Raw genomic sequence first — 15616 nt, 5'->3', positions numbered from 1 at the left:
AAATTATACAAAGCTAAACTCTTTTTAGTACAAAATGTGAATTTGAGCAAATTTAACAAATGTTGGATCTAATGCTTGTGATACTGATAAAATTAGTACAAAAAGTTATGAAATTTTTTAAAAAAATACAATAATTTTACAACTTTTAATACTAATGTTACAAACTTCATTACAAATTTTACCAAATTTGGCACCAATTTTACCAAATTTGGTACCAATTCGCTATGTCTAGCGTAAATTTTTCAATTTTTCTGCATTTTCTTGACTTCCTTTAATTCAAAGTTTTGAACGAAATTTAACCAAATTAGCAAGTTCTTCAAGTTATTCTTTCCCCCCCCCCCTCTCGCAGATTGATGGGATTGACGGTATTGTAAACATCATCAAGCCACAATAGATTCAATTGAGTTATCTGAATATAAGGACCTTCGCTCTTTTTAGTTTCTGTTTGCACCACGTTCTACTACTAGAGGTTAATTAGTTCTCATTTAATAATCCACCAATCATTATGACTACCCAGAATTTGATTTATATAAGAAGCCCGCTTCAAGATGTTGATTACAATACGTCTCGATAGTGGTGTATCGAGGAGGCCGGGAGGGCTGGTATGAGCCTTTTTCTGTTCTACACCTTTTCTCTATTTACCCGCTCATAATCAACCAGTAACAAATAGATAATTGAAAAAGAATGTGCTATATATTGCCTTTTATTTCTTCTTTTCGAGTCCTATACTGCCATGCTACACCCGCCACCAGCAAAGATGGTGATAGTGAACGTCTTAACACTCACACATTCACACGCGGTCTCAAGCGGGAACCTACAAAAATACACTCGCGCACGCGATTACGAATCGGTTACATCCGGAAGTCTGTCCTTGATCCTAGAAGCCTGGGTCCACGCCTTCGGCTGAACCAATTAGGAAAATACGCTCATACCTATTAGACAACACCTATCGATATAAGGGATCCCAATCTCTGCCAGAGTTTTAACCGCACACCGAAAATTCGATATCAGACTGACGGTTCGCGCGACCATTCAGGAACACACGCAAATATGTTACAAAATTACGTCAACGTACAAACGTTAGAGCCTCTCGCCTCTACACCCCGGTGATAAGGTGAACGTCTCAGCACTAATAATCTTACCAACGCGATCTCAAGCGTCAACCTACAAACTCCCGCGCTCGCGCCATCATGAATCGGGATCGTCCGGAAGTCTCTATCCTCGGTACCAACAATCTAGGTCCATGTTAATTAATAAAAAAAAGTCTAGGCCATGTTAATTAATAAAAAAATTAAAAATTTAGAAAAAAATAACTTCCATATCCACTAGACAAAACGTTCCATGGTGACATGACCGGGAACTCTAGTGATATGGTGTAACTCACTCCCAGGGATGCCACATTGTAATCTGTGTTTCGGCCAAAAAAATCTTTTTTCCATCTGTGATGACTAAAACGGGAAAAAAATCTGGAAATCTGTGATAAATTTCCAAAAAATCTGTGAAACATCACAATATTTCCAAAAATCTGCGAAAATCTGTGAAATTTTTTTCAAAATGCCAAAAATCTGTCATCTGTGAAAAAGAATCTGTGATCAAAAATTGTGAAAAAAAATCTGTGGCATTACAGAAAAATCTGTGAATATGGTAACCCTGCCACTCACTGTCAGAATGTGATCCGTACACCGAAAACTGAATGAATGACGGTCCGCGAATATGTGAATAGCCGCAGGGTTTCAAAATCGAATTTATACAAGCGAAGTCACATACACGCGACAAACACGTCGACATACGAACGCTTAAGCCCTTCGCGATAATCCACGCACACCTATGCCCGCGATCGCGCATACTTGATAACACTCCGGTAATTATGTGAACGTTTTAGTACATACGAAGGTACAAACAACCTGCAAACGCGCGAGATCATGAATCGGTCACGTCCGGAAATCTTTACTCTTCATTCTAGCAACTTAGGTCCATACATCCAGTTGGACCAACCAAAAAATGAAGCACATATCCACTAGACCATACGTTCTACTGCGACATGACTGGTAACTCTAGTGATATTGACGAACCCACTGGTTCGTCAATCATCGGGGTGACTTTGATCACTCGAAACTTTTTTTCGTAGATCGCTTATTAAACCAGAATAGTCGACCGAATCATTATAATTTAGAATAATTTTTACTCTAAACATATAAAATACTGATTCGTTATACTTTTTGAGTATATTGTTCGGTTTTGGGGTACAAAAACTTCAAAAAACCGAAATTTGACTTTACCTTATTTTTACGAAGCTTCGTAAAGTGTCTATTTTTTATAAAACAAATAAATCTCAGATTTGAGCAAAAGTAATAAATTACAAGCGAGATTTTATTTTCCTTTAGATTGGGATATGCCAAATTTAGTTTTAAGAGATTGTTTATTTTAACTACATTTTTTTGTAAAACTAGTTGGCAATTATTTTTAATTATTTTAATCTAAAATTCACAACATTTTTTTTATTGTTCAAAATTCCAACGTGTTAAAATGGATGAAACTTTTTGTACTTTGATAAAGCACTGAAATAAAATAATTTTAGCAGTTTTAAAGGTTTTCAGAATCTTTTATTCTAGTTGGACACAAATTATACGAATTTTGGTTACTCGAATTTTAAGTACATTGAAATACTTTGTATAATACCAATTAACATTTATTTAACAATGAGCATCTCTCCAGAATTAGTTTAAGCAAACATTTGAATGAAAAACATTGACATCAATAACTTAATGTGGGTTAACATGCAGGTTATCAAAGTCACCCCGGAACACGAAAACGGACTTCAACTTGAAATAATTTTTGAAAAAAATAGCTGTAAGCGGACAATTTTAGGTAAAACCATCCAATCTTGTTCTCCATACATCAGTACATGGTTTAAAAATATTAAACTTAAAAAAAAGTGTTGCGTCTAAAAATATGTAATGATTACTTCGAAAAGTGATCAATGTCACCCCGGTTTACGGTATGTGATTCTGACGGAGAGCCTTTCCGAGTACCCAGCTCTACAGCTCCCGTAGGACAACTCTCGAAAAAAAAAATCAAACCGTTGTATTGTTAGGCAAATTTAAAAAAAAAAATAAAAAAAATTAGATTCTTAAAGCTAACATGATGGGCCGTGTCAAAAAAATATATCGGAAAAAACGACAACGAGCACATGAAATATTTTAAATTAGCAAGTGCCTAATATTCTAAATACTTCATATTTTGCGTAAGCCAACAGACGGAATCAAGCCGGCTCGAGTTGAGAGTTACAGGTTTTGATTACATGCCTGCATCAACTAGCGCATTATTTGTCAGACGATGGCAGACTTCCTCATTCTCTGCCTTTTCTCGCGTTGTGTGAAAGGCTGTGTAATCACATTCCGACTACTTCTCAACCGGGATCCAAATAGTGTCACTCATTTTGTTTTTGAAATGAAGATGAATCGATTTGTACAAACTTGGATCAAATTACTGCTGGTATAATATTTCTAAAACTTTTAGTTGAATATTGTCCAGATCGGAGCTCCGGTTCCGGAGGTATGGGTTGAAAAAGAACGGATAGCTTTACTCTAATCGAAATTAGAAAGGGATACGGCTGGTGCTCCGATTTGGTTAAAATTTTGCACAAATATTTTCGAAAGTATGCCTTTTCGGAATATGCAATACAAAATTTTGATTTTGAAGCCTCAACTTTGTATATAACCGTTTAATCGAAAGTTTTCACGACGTCACCCATGGTATGATCAAACTCATGCCGAAGATCCGCCAAACCAGCAATGGCAGTTTCACGTCGGTCAGAGCGACGACGGCATTGAGGGTGCCACGATTTCTTCTCTGTTTTTTTTCTTCGTTAAACAGGAATTAAAGGAAAATAATTTAATCTCGGGACGTAGTAGGTGTTAGCGCCAGTGAATGGGTTCACTTAAATTAATAGTGATGTAACGTCCCGAAGTGGCTGCAATAGATCAAAATGCTAATCGTAATGGGGAAAATGTCTGCAACAAGCGAAAGCTAGGGTTCTAGCTCTGTCGGAAATGATCCTGGACCATGATTCGCTCTGCACACGAAGTGGATCATTGTCAGTGGCGCTAACATCTACCTAAATTCGTGAACCAAACTTTTTACTGTAATTACGCTATCAGTTTCTAAGAGATAGGATGGCTAACGCACTGGACACTCTTGGTGATAGTAGCCAATTTTATCAATTTGGGTTTCAAATTCTTGCAAGTCTGGGTGGCCACAACAACTTACTTTGATCATATTTGACAGGCTAAAAAAAATCAGAGATGGGTGGCCAAAAGTTGTTTTTAATTAATATTAGTATTCAAAACCACTATTTCACGAATTGCATGCAGTACTAGGTGGATTGGGATAGACTTGGAAACTTTATCAGGGTCAACCGGTTACGCAGCCTCGAACTAGAGCTAGATAGTGATGCGAACTGGCATGTTGTTGTTGTCAAGGGGTGAAACCGATTACGATTAACTGATAACAGTAGTAAACTCTATTGAGTATGTACGCAGGGTTTTCGTTTGTTTTGGATCGTGCATTTCTGACAGTTGTAAGTCGAATTCGTGTTGTAGGATTCCAGATTTCCTGGACGGTCTAGGATCTCCAAGATGTAAGAGTTTTTTTTGTGATTTGAAATCATACCAAATTAGCCGTTAGGTATCTAAGTTACTGGAACATTTTCCTGGCTTTATCCAGACTAACTGCTGATATTATTAGAAGCTAGGTGGAAAAAATATTTAAACTAGTATAATTCAATTAAAAGTTTTGTGCATGCGTATGCTCCTTCTCAGAACGAGACCAAGCATCCAGCGAATTGTCTTGACGGTGCTATTCTAGACGGCTTCATGAATCTCAATAACGACGACTGACACAACCAATCAAGCCTAAACAAACGCAGATGCGAGAGTAAGGAGGGGGAAAAAGGTTCACGTTTCGTTTCGGAGTTCGACGTAGGCAATGGTGTGGAAAGGACGCAGGGGGTTCCGAAAGGCCAAGGGTCCGCACTTTTTTTCACCCTCTTCCCTTCTTTCCTCTGCAACAGCTACGAATGTGATTGCGTCGATCCCTCCGAAAAAAAAAGTTCAACCAGTGTCCAGCCGAACGAGATTTTCAGCGAGCGGTATTGAAAAAGTGCATTGATGCACTTCTTGGCTGCTGCTGTTGCTGCAGCAGCAGCAGCATTCCATCTTCACCGGATTTTTCGCTTCATTCGCCGCATAAATAATAAAAAAAAACGAGAATCGTCTTACAAAGAGATCTTTTGTTCGCTGACTCTCTCCGCTCCGACCGAAATACACATCTCTCCGCTTCTGGCTGCTGCTGGCAGTGCGCTCTAACTCAAATCGGCTCAGCAACGGCAACGGCTCCTCCAAGACTGGTGCTGGTGGTAGTGCAATAAAAATGCATTTTTCGCCAATATTAAAATATTAACCTCGTTCGATCTCGCTTGCTCCACCGCTGCGTCTCAGCACATTCAGCAGGCTACGGATTCCTACACTTACAAATCGCCCCTCAAGGTCTCTCCTTCTCTGGTTCGTTCCCTACCTACCTACCTCGCACCTCTGGTCAAACTCCGGCATCGACGAGCTCGGGGGAAAAAAAAACCCGCCGGGCAGGCCAGCAGAGAATGCAATTGCACATTCTATATGGCACACACAAAACAGAGTTTGGCGGTGTACAAGTTTTTATTTTCGTCGAATGCAGCATGAATGTGCAATTGCAATTGCGACCCCCCCCCCCCTTCCCTACCGTCACACAACCAACCCCAGCGTTCTTGGTTGTTGGTCGGTCGCCGGCTGGCTGACGGACGAACTGGAATATGGCTGTAGGGTAGAAAAATGCATCTTGCACATTCGGTCGCTTATTTGCTCTTGAGGAGAGTTCACTTGTCGGGAGGAACCCTTTGTCGAAAGGGATTTCGAATTTTTATTTGATCATTACTCCACTTTTTTGTATTGTTTGCTTGTTTGCGAGTTATTGGGGTGGACTGGGACTGGGTGAACCTAAAGAGTCGATGGGTTCTTGGATTAATTTTTAGATTTTTATCCAAGTCTGCTTAGAAGTAAATTGAGCCAAAGTGTGCGACTGTAGTTTGATTGACAGTTCGCGGATACAAATATTACTTAATTAGGATGGCATGTGCAAACTATTTAAAAAAAACCGATTTAATCCACCTAGCAGTGAGATGAAACATTTCTTACACATTTCACTATTGGATTAGTTTGCAGAACTCACGAGAAGTATGCACCCAACTAGAGGTGGGATGAAAACAGTTCTAGTTTTCTAGTAGGGTTGGGAGTACCGGTTTTACCGTTACCGAAAACCGGTAAAACCGTCCATATATTAAATACCGAAATACCGGTTTTGCAAGAATGAAAAACCGGTATTTTCGATATTTTTTTAGCGAAAACTATTTAAATAATTTTTCATTGTTTTTTTTTTATAATAGAGCTTTCGAAATACTTTAAAAATATTTTCACCTACTAATGTTAGAAGTAAGATCGCCTGTTTTGGGACACTTCAATGCTTTTGTATAAGCAGTGGAATGCAGCTCGATTGATCCTCACCACATGGCTGTATTAAATTAGTGAATCAGTTTCCTTCCTTCGATCATTCTTGCTAATAGTAATAATGTTATTACGCGCGCGATTGATAATTGCATAATAATCTGCATCATATCCAATCGTTTGTAGAGAGAGAAATCAACTCATATTTGTCGTTTCATTGGTTATAATAATACGATGAATATTATTTATATTTCGAAATCTTCAATTACACAGCTATTAGCATATTCAGCAGTCACATATCGCTTGAATCAACTAAACAACACTCACGACAATCAGTTGTCCGGAGTTGAAGTTGCATTTTTAACAATCTAAGAATCTGTTATAAATTCTCGGTGGCTAGCTGCCCAGAGCAATGAATACATGGTAACACTTCTCCAAGTTGCATTGACTTGTGCAATTATTTACCTCACCCCACTGACAAAATTCCTGCCCGTGGCAAACGTGGAGATGCAGAGGTACACGGTCTCCATAACAAAATTTGTTACGCTAACATTTCGTTCCTTCCCAGATGGCTGTAAGGACGCGGCAGACATCGCCATTGGCATTATACCGTACAGAACTCTCGATTGATGATGGATAGCTACTCCCAGGTTCCATTCGCAATTTTTTTGTGAAATTATGCTTGTTCTGTTCAATCATAAAGGAAATATTATCTAGAGACACCACAGTTTTCATTTCTCAAGGAAATATCGGTGACACCATAAGCGCTATCTATCGGTAAATGGGTATGCAAATGAGCCCGTAAGGCGAACAGAGTCTCTGTTCTTTTCAGAAATGTGTAGTTTCAAAATGTATAGCGTCGGCATGGTTACCTTTTCGGTTTGTTATTTTTCATTTCGGCATCGTAAACACATGTTATGTTTTGAACTTTCAATATCGCTTGATAAGAGAAGTGGAGTTTTTACCAGTGTCTCGATACTCAGCATTTGTGTAAAGTACATATTCTCCATTGCTCACGTGAACCAGAAGACGTAGTCTAATTCTAGCTGTACATATATCAGTATAATTATTCAAAATTGCTTACCATCAACGGGTTTGCTCATGCTAAGGTAATGTAAAACGTCCAAAACGCCGATCTTACGTACTGTTTGCTTAAGAAATGCTGATTTAATATCAGGATATTATTTTCAGGTAGTTTAAAGCAATTGTACAGGACATTGAAAAGGCTGGTGCAGCGGTTTTACTGATAGTAATTCTTCGAGTCATTTCGGTACCATTCGACGAGGTTTCGAATAGTTGAAAACATCAATTTTAGTTATATTCAAATACTTTAATAAGTTGAACATGGAGATGGTGACGCATTTATATGATAAATCGCAGTAGAGTGAATTTATAAACCAACCAACATTAAAATTTATCTTCATGTAAACCCTGGTCTGATGATATCGAGAAAAGGCGATCAGAAATATTTTTGATGTCCATAGAATCATTGAACTGGTCTTGTAATTGTGCTGTATGTACGAGTATCAAGACTATGATGTGTCTTCACAACCAATTCAGCGCTCGACTCGTATCTACCAAAGATGACAGTAAATTAATGTATTTACAAATGATTTCAAATATCTTGGAATATATTAAACATTTATTTATTTATTTGTCTTCAAATGATTTTGTTATTGTACGGGCATTTAATACGACATTCAATTTCGAGGAAAAGGCCTGCAATAAATTTTGAAATAAATTACCAATGGAAATGCTAAAGACTGCGAACGTACTTTAAAAGCTCGATTTTTATCAGGCTGTAGTTCCTGATTATTTTGAAATATTTAGCTTTTTAGATTTTTCATTTTTCTTAGATTTTTTCTTTGCGTCACTACTAGCTTGGAAACCGCTGTTCATTTGTCCGAGTTTGCAGGAAATGAGCATGTTTAAATACTTGTCAGTTATAAGCATTGCACACGGGACACAGAGAACATCCATGATTAGTACATTGTCTGCTTCAATTTCATCCGCTTCATCACACACTGAATCTGTGGATATTTCTACATTTGGATATTTGAAAAGAGCTTGAATAATATCAATGAGTTCTTCTTTGACTCCGACAGTATCTAGTGCAAGTAACTCTTCGAAATTGTGTTCAAATATTTTGCACACGGCTTGAAAATATTTGAAAATTTCTTCACCAGGTGTTTTTATTCGTACTCGATCGTTATAACGTTTAAAATCAGACAAAGCGGAATGGGAAGAGGAAATGTTTTCGTTGCTGCTGGTTACCCTTTGAAGACAAACGCTGTGTTTTAATTTGCTGCAAGCCCATCCGGTTGTCCAGTGTATGCTTGATAACTGATTTGTATCAAATATATCTTCTTCTACGTTGACCATTTCCTTGTCATATTGCACACGTAAATATTTTTCACGCACAATCTTTAACTTGCGAATATCGTCATTAGCCAGAATATGTTTGCTTATATCTGGCTCTACATTTCCGATTCTTTTAGGTGCAAGAAGTTGGTTAATCACTATCGATTTATAGGCTGACGCGAATTCCGAGCAATCGGGGTGATTATTGTTCCCGTTTCGCCAACGAATGATTGAAAAAAAATGTTCGAGACAATCTTGAGAAAGATTTCTGGTTCTTAAAAATTTGTACTTATGGATTGTACTAAGCTCAACCCACAGTTCTCTTAATGCTGATATATACATGAGCCAGCCTTGAACAAAATAGGGTTGTCTTGAATGTTTAATCAATTTCTTGAATTCACTTTCCTGTTAAAAAATTAATTGTTAATTTAAAAAAAAAAAACTCATATTTACAAAATATTATGTTTGGGCATATCAACTGCGGTATTTTAATCAGCTACTGTAGATACTTGTGCTGGATTTGTACGAACCCTATTGAAAACCTATAGTTCGGGCTATCAATTTAGCTCTAAACTCGTTTTTGACTATATTGATTCAGACCTAAAGTAGCAGATTAATCAGTAGACACAAAACATGCAGGTTGAGACATTTGGCACATATCGCGCAATTTGAAGCGATATTACAACATAAAATTTAACAAAAAAAAAGATTTTAATGTGCAAACATATATATTCAAAAGTTTGTGTTCAAGATTTGAAGTTGAAGCTCGAAGAAATACGAAAGTTGCAGAACTTTAAACGATGTTTGCGATAACTAATTGGGACACTCTCTTCATAAACTATAGCGAAATTGCTTTTGAGTATTAGCGACGTTTCGTATAGAAAGCTAAAAACGCCACTGACGGATTGTGTATGAGAGAATGCAGTTTTTGTGAAAAGTGAAGCCGATTGTAGAATGTAATTTAAATGTATTTTTTGATTAGTGTGTAAATTTTTATAGAGTATATAAAGCCGTTTAAAGTTTACTCAATATCTTACTTGCGTGATGTTTGTACATTCTTGATGGACAAAGTAAAGTGCTTGCAATTTTTGTTCGATTTTGTTTAAGAAAATCCACTGAGCAGAGTTTGATGTAATTGCACGTTTGAATTCCTACAAAATAATTAAACATATTTGAACATAAAATATGGCAATTCCATTCATTACCTTTTTCTCGTACAAACTCAATGAATTTGCTAAATCGAATAGTTGGTCAAAATCCTCACAAAATTCGGCCGTATTCAAAGCCTCTTCTGGTAATTTACCAGTACGAACATAATCCTTCAGCCCAGCTGTCACGGAGTGACTGAGCGTTTGGGCTGCTAATCCTACGTTCATTTCAGTAAATTGGGCTAGTCTAATATGTTCGTATTTCAATCCTGGGACTGCTCGTGGAACATTTTTCACGTCTTCCCAATACAGATCCACGATATGTTTAAAAGAGCAGAGTTTTCCATTCCAGACTGCGTTGTGCTTCAGTAGATTATTTCTACATGATTTGTGAAGATGGGGTGCGTCATACATGCAATAAATTCGATTCGTTCTATGATCGCTATTCTCAAGGACCTGTGAAATGATCAAATCAAAATATGGTTTCTTCTCTGTAATGCCAAACTCTTTCGTGAAAAGCGCTCTATTAGTCGAATTTTGATCACATGTTATAGCTTTTGGGATAAATCCAGTTTTGAAAATCAGTGAAATAGCCTCATCAACGATTCTTTTCAATTCGGCTGATGTGAGATTGTTGCAGAAAAAATATCCTACAGCCTGCTTAAAACCACTTTTAAGTGTCTTTATCATCAATGTTAAAGACGATTTCGCTCTAGTTTTGACATTTAACGTCTTCTGACCAGGTATTTTGGTTGGAAACCCGGTGAAATAATCTGGCTTAGCATTGGGAATATAACCAACTCGTTCGGTTATAGCCATCTCATCCAAGAATAGCGTTACCAATTTTTCGTCTTCTGATAGGACAGATGATTTGATTTTAAGAAGGTTTAACACCGTCAAAGAAAATCCTTGCCTAATATCAATTTTTGAGAGCCATCTTTGGATTGTGCTTAGTCCTGGCAAAGCAAAAAATTTCCGCATGTGCCTGTAAGCTTTAGTTTTTTTTTTTTTTCATAAAACGTTTATTTGACACGGCATTTGCAAAAGCTTTTTTACGCCGGGGTTTTTTTTACATAACATGTTACAAAGGTTCTTAAGACTATCACGTTATAAAAAAAATCACTTTCTAATGCTAACACTGAGGATAATCATCATTTTGAATGTTTTTAATTATACTCTATTTTCTTGAATTTCATTGTAAACCTATTGATAGTTTTTCTGTAATCTTTGTTTATTTTTTTTCTTTATTTATATCGTTTTATCTAACTTAACTAACTGCGAAGAAATCTAAATTGTTTGTGGGTAGCAAGGGAAAAAAACTAGAAACATTGTGGGGATAATTATATTTGAATATTTATTGTTTTCAGGAAATGATAAATATGGCTCATGTATGTAAGATCTCGTAAAGCGAGGATATCACGAACAGGTACATAGGGTGGTTTTCTTCTGGCTCGTAAGGAGTCTATTAATTGGGATCTGGCTTCACGATATTCAGTGCAAGACCAAACAACATATTCAATGTCTTCGTAACCCTCTCCGCAAGCACATTGATTATCTTCTGCGATCCCAATACGGCGGAGATGCGCATTCAACGTATAATGGTTGGACATGAGTCTAGACATCACACGAATGAAGTTTCGACTTACATCCAACCCTTTGAACCATGCCTTCGTTGATACTTTAGGGATAATTGAGTGCAACCACCGTCCCAGATCTCCATTGTCCCATGATGTTTGCCAACTAGTAAGCGTCCTCTGACGAGAAGCGCTATAAAATTCATTGAAGGCAATAGGTCTTTCATAGATGTCACCGTCCAGCGCCCCTATTTTGGCTAAATTATCCGCTCTCTCATTACCCGGTATGGAGCAATGAGCGGGAATCCACACTAAGGTAATTTGATAAGATTTATTTGTTAATTTAGTTAAGTATTCTCGTATCTTCTTCAAAAAGAACGGAGCGTGATTATCAAGCTTTAATGAGCGTAGTGCCTTAATTGTGCTGAGGCTATCTGTGAGGATGAAATAATGGCTCGGAAGTAAAGTATCAATGATTTCCAGACTATAGTGAACTGCTGCTAGTTCGGCTGTATAAACGGAGGCAGGTTTTGCAAGCTTGAAAGAGATCGAGGTGTTATTGTTGAAAATACCGAAGCCAGTGGCCTCATTGATTCGTGACCCATCAGTGTAGAACATTTTATGGCAGTCAATGTGTTGGTATTTACTTATGAATATTTTAGGGATCTCCAGAGAGCGCTGGTGATCCGGGATTCCACGAATTTCCTCTTGCATGGACGTGTCGAAAAATAAAGTGGAATCGGGAGTATCTAGTATATTAACACATGTCAGAACATAACTACAAGGCGTTATTTCTTGTGACATGTGATTGAAGTACACTGTCATGAATCTGGTTTGGGATTGAAGCTCGACAAGTCTTTCGAAATTTTCAATTACAAGTGGATTCATAACCTCACATCGTATAAGTAAACGAGAGGAGAGATCCCAGAATCGATCTTTTAAGGGAAGAACTCCCGCTAGAACTTCAAGACTCGTCGTATGTGTCGATTGCATGGAACCTAAGGCGATTCGTAAACAACGATACTGTATTCGTTCCAATTTAATAATGTGAGTGTTTGCAGCTGAACGGAAACAGAAGCACCCATATTCCATTACTGAAAGTATCGTTGTTTGATACAATCTTATCACGTCACTTGGATGAGCACCCCACCAAGATCCGGTTATTGTTCGGAGAAAATTTATCCTTTGTTGGCACTTCTTTATCAGATACCTAATGTGGCCTCCCCATGTACCTTTAGAATCGAACCAAATTCCGAGATATTTAAAGGTCATGACTTGGGCTATCGTTCTACCAACCAACTGAAGCTGAAGCTGAGCTGGATCACGCTTCCTTGAAAAAACAACCAACTCTGTTTTCTCCGTAGAGAAATCGATGCCTAACTTCAAAGCCCAACTTGATAAATTATCCAAACTATCTTGCAGTGGTTGTTGTAAATTTGTGGCTTTTGGTCCTGTAACAGAAACCACGCCATCATCTGCAAGTTGCCTTAGAGTGCATGGGCTGACAATACAATTATCAATGTCATTCACGTAAAAATTGTAGAGAAGGGGGCTTAAACAAGAACCTTGTGGGAGGCCCATGTAACTTATTCTGAATGTTGCCAAATCGCCATATGAAAAATGCATGTGCTTTTCTGACAATAAGTTGTATAAATAATTATTTAATATTGGTGAAAGACCACATTGATGTAGTTTCTCTGAGAGAACATCAATGGAAACAGAGTCGAATGCTCCTTTTATGTCTAAGAACACAGACGCCATTTGTTCTTTTTTTGCGTAAGCTAGTTGGATTTCTGACGAAAGTAGCGCCAGACAATCATTCGTTCCCTTTCCCCTCCGAAAACCAAACTGGGTATCTGATAGCAAGCCGTTCGCCTCAACCCAATTGTCGAGACGACGTAGGATAATTTTTTCCAACAATTTCCTGATGCAGGATAGCATTGCAATCGGTCGATACGAGTTATGGTCGGAGGCTGGTTTTCCCGGTTTTGGAATGGCGATAACTCTCACTTGTCTCCAGTCGTGCGGGACTATGTTCTGCTCAAGAAACTTATTGAATAAATTCAACAAGCGTCTTTTTGCTAGGTCAGGCAGATTCTTCACCAAGTTGAATTTAATTCTGTCTGGACCCGGAGCATTATTGTTGCATGAGAGGAGTGCAATTGAAAATTCCATCATTGTCAAAGGCGAATCTATGGAATCGTTACTTGTGGGAGCATCGCGAATGATTTTCTGCGCAGGAGCAGAATCTGGACAAACTTTCTTGGCAAAATTAAATATCCAGCGATTCGAAAAATCTTCGCTTTCATTAGTTACGTTTCGATTCCTCATTCTTCTGGCTGTGTTCCAAAGAGTACTCATTGATGTTTCTCTTGACAAGCCATCAACGAAACGTCTCCAATAACTAGACTTTTTGGCACGACGGAGACTGTCAAATTTGTTTTGTAAAATCGAATAATTTTCAAAGTTTGCACGTGTACACCCTTTCCGTTTCATAATTTCTTTGTAAGCAACTTGTTTAGCTTCATATGCATCCGAGCACTCTTTGTCCCATCAGGGATTAGGAGGCCGGCTGTTCATTATCATGCCAAGATTGCATTTCGTTTGGGTTTGTTCTGCTGCTTCAATAATCAAACCCGCTAGAAATTCATATTCTTCGGTAGGTGGTAGCTCTTCCGTCGAAACAAGAGAAGTGGAAATTAAAGATTGGTATTTTTTCCAATCAATATTTCGTGTCAAGTCATAAGGGACATTGATTGAATTCGTGAGGCCTAATTCACTGTTAATTGAAATAACGACTGGCAAATGATCGCTACCGTGAGGATCAGGTACAACCTTCCACGTGCAATCTAACCGAAGTGATGTCGAGCACAGAGATAGCAGATCTAATGCACTTGGTCGTGCGGGTGGTTTGGGAATGCGTGTTGCTTCGCCTGTATTTAAAACTGTCATATTGAGCTCGTCACAAACATTGTATATCAAAGAGGATCGATTATCATTGAAGAGGGAACCCCACAATACTCCGTGCGAGTTGAAGTCTCCCAGTATCAGCCGCGGAGCAGCCATGGATTCCACTACCTCAAAAATCTGACGTTGTCCAATTTGAGCTTTGGGAGGTATATATATAGAAGCGATAGACATGTCTTTGACTTTAATATTCGTTTGGACAGCTACAGCCTCAATGCCCGCAAACAAGGGGATGTTAATTCTATAGAAAGGATAGCACTTTTTAATTCCTAGAAGCACTCCTCCATATGGGGTGTTTCGGTCTAGGCGAATAATGTTGAAATCATTCAAGTTGAAATTAATGTTTGAGGTAAGCCATGTTTCACATAAAGCAAAAGCATCGCATTTCAAATTATGCAGCAAAATTTTTAAGGAGTCAATTTTAGGTATGATACTTCTGCAATTCCACTGTAAAACAGCGATGGAATCTTTCATTGGAGGAGGTGAATTACCCATTGAAAGATACAATCGCTGCAAGGATGGGCCATTGAGCAATCAGCTGCTCTAAAAATGTTCTAATTGTTGGGAGGAACGCTGAAAGTATACTTTTCAGTGGTTCAGAAATATTGAATGCTTTGAAAATCCAATCAACAATTTCAGAAAATTTCAATAAACCTATCCCCGGTTGAGGCTCGGAGGAAGTTGAAGTTTTATTATTTCCAGTAATGGTGTTCTGTTTGGATTGTACATTACCAAAACCGGGAGGGACTGGCTTCGGTATTGCATCGGAATTCTTTAGCTTTGGCCGCAATTTATTTGTTGGAGGAGAAATTTTAAGGCCCTTGCTTGGCAGTTTGGGAAAAGAGGATTGTTTTCTTTTCCTGGATCCTCTAGGTAAAACAAATGATGTACCTTCGGACGCTTCGCCAGAGTCAGACTCTTTCGGCAATAGAATAGCGTATCTGTTTTCTGGGACCGTGGGTTCAGGAGTAGCATTTTTCAGTATTTCTGCATAAGAGCGCTTAGATCTCTCCTTCAAGGATCGTTTAAT

The sequence above is a fragment of the Topomyia yanbarensis genome, chromosome 1 (assembly GCF_030247195.1).
Source record: "Topomyia yanbarensis strain Yona2022 chromosome 1, ASM3024719v1, whole genome shotgun sequence".
Classification (NCBI taxonomy): Eukaryota; Metazoa; Arthropoda; class Insecta; order Diptera; family Culicidae; genus Topomyia; species Topomyia yanbarensis.
Note: the sequence above shows the minus strand (reverse complement) of the source record.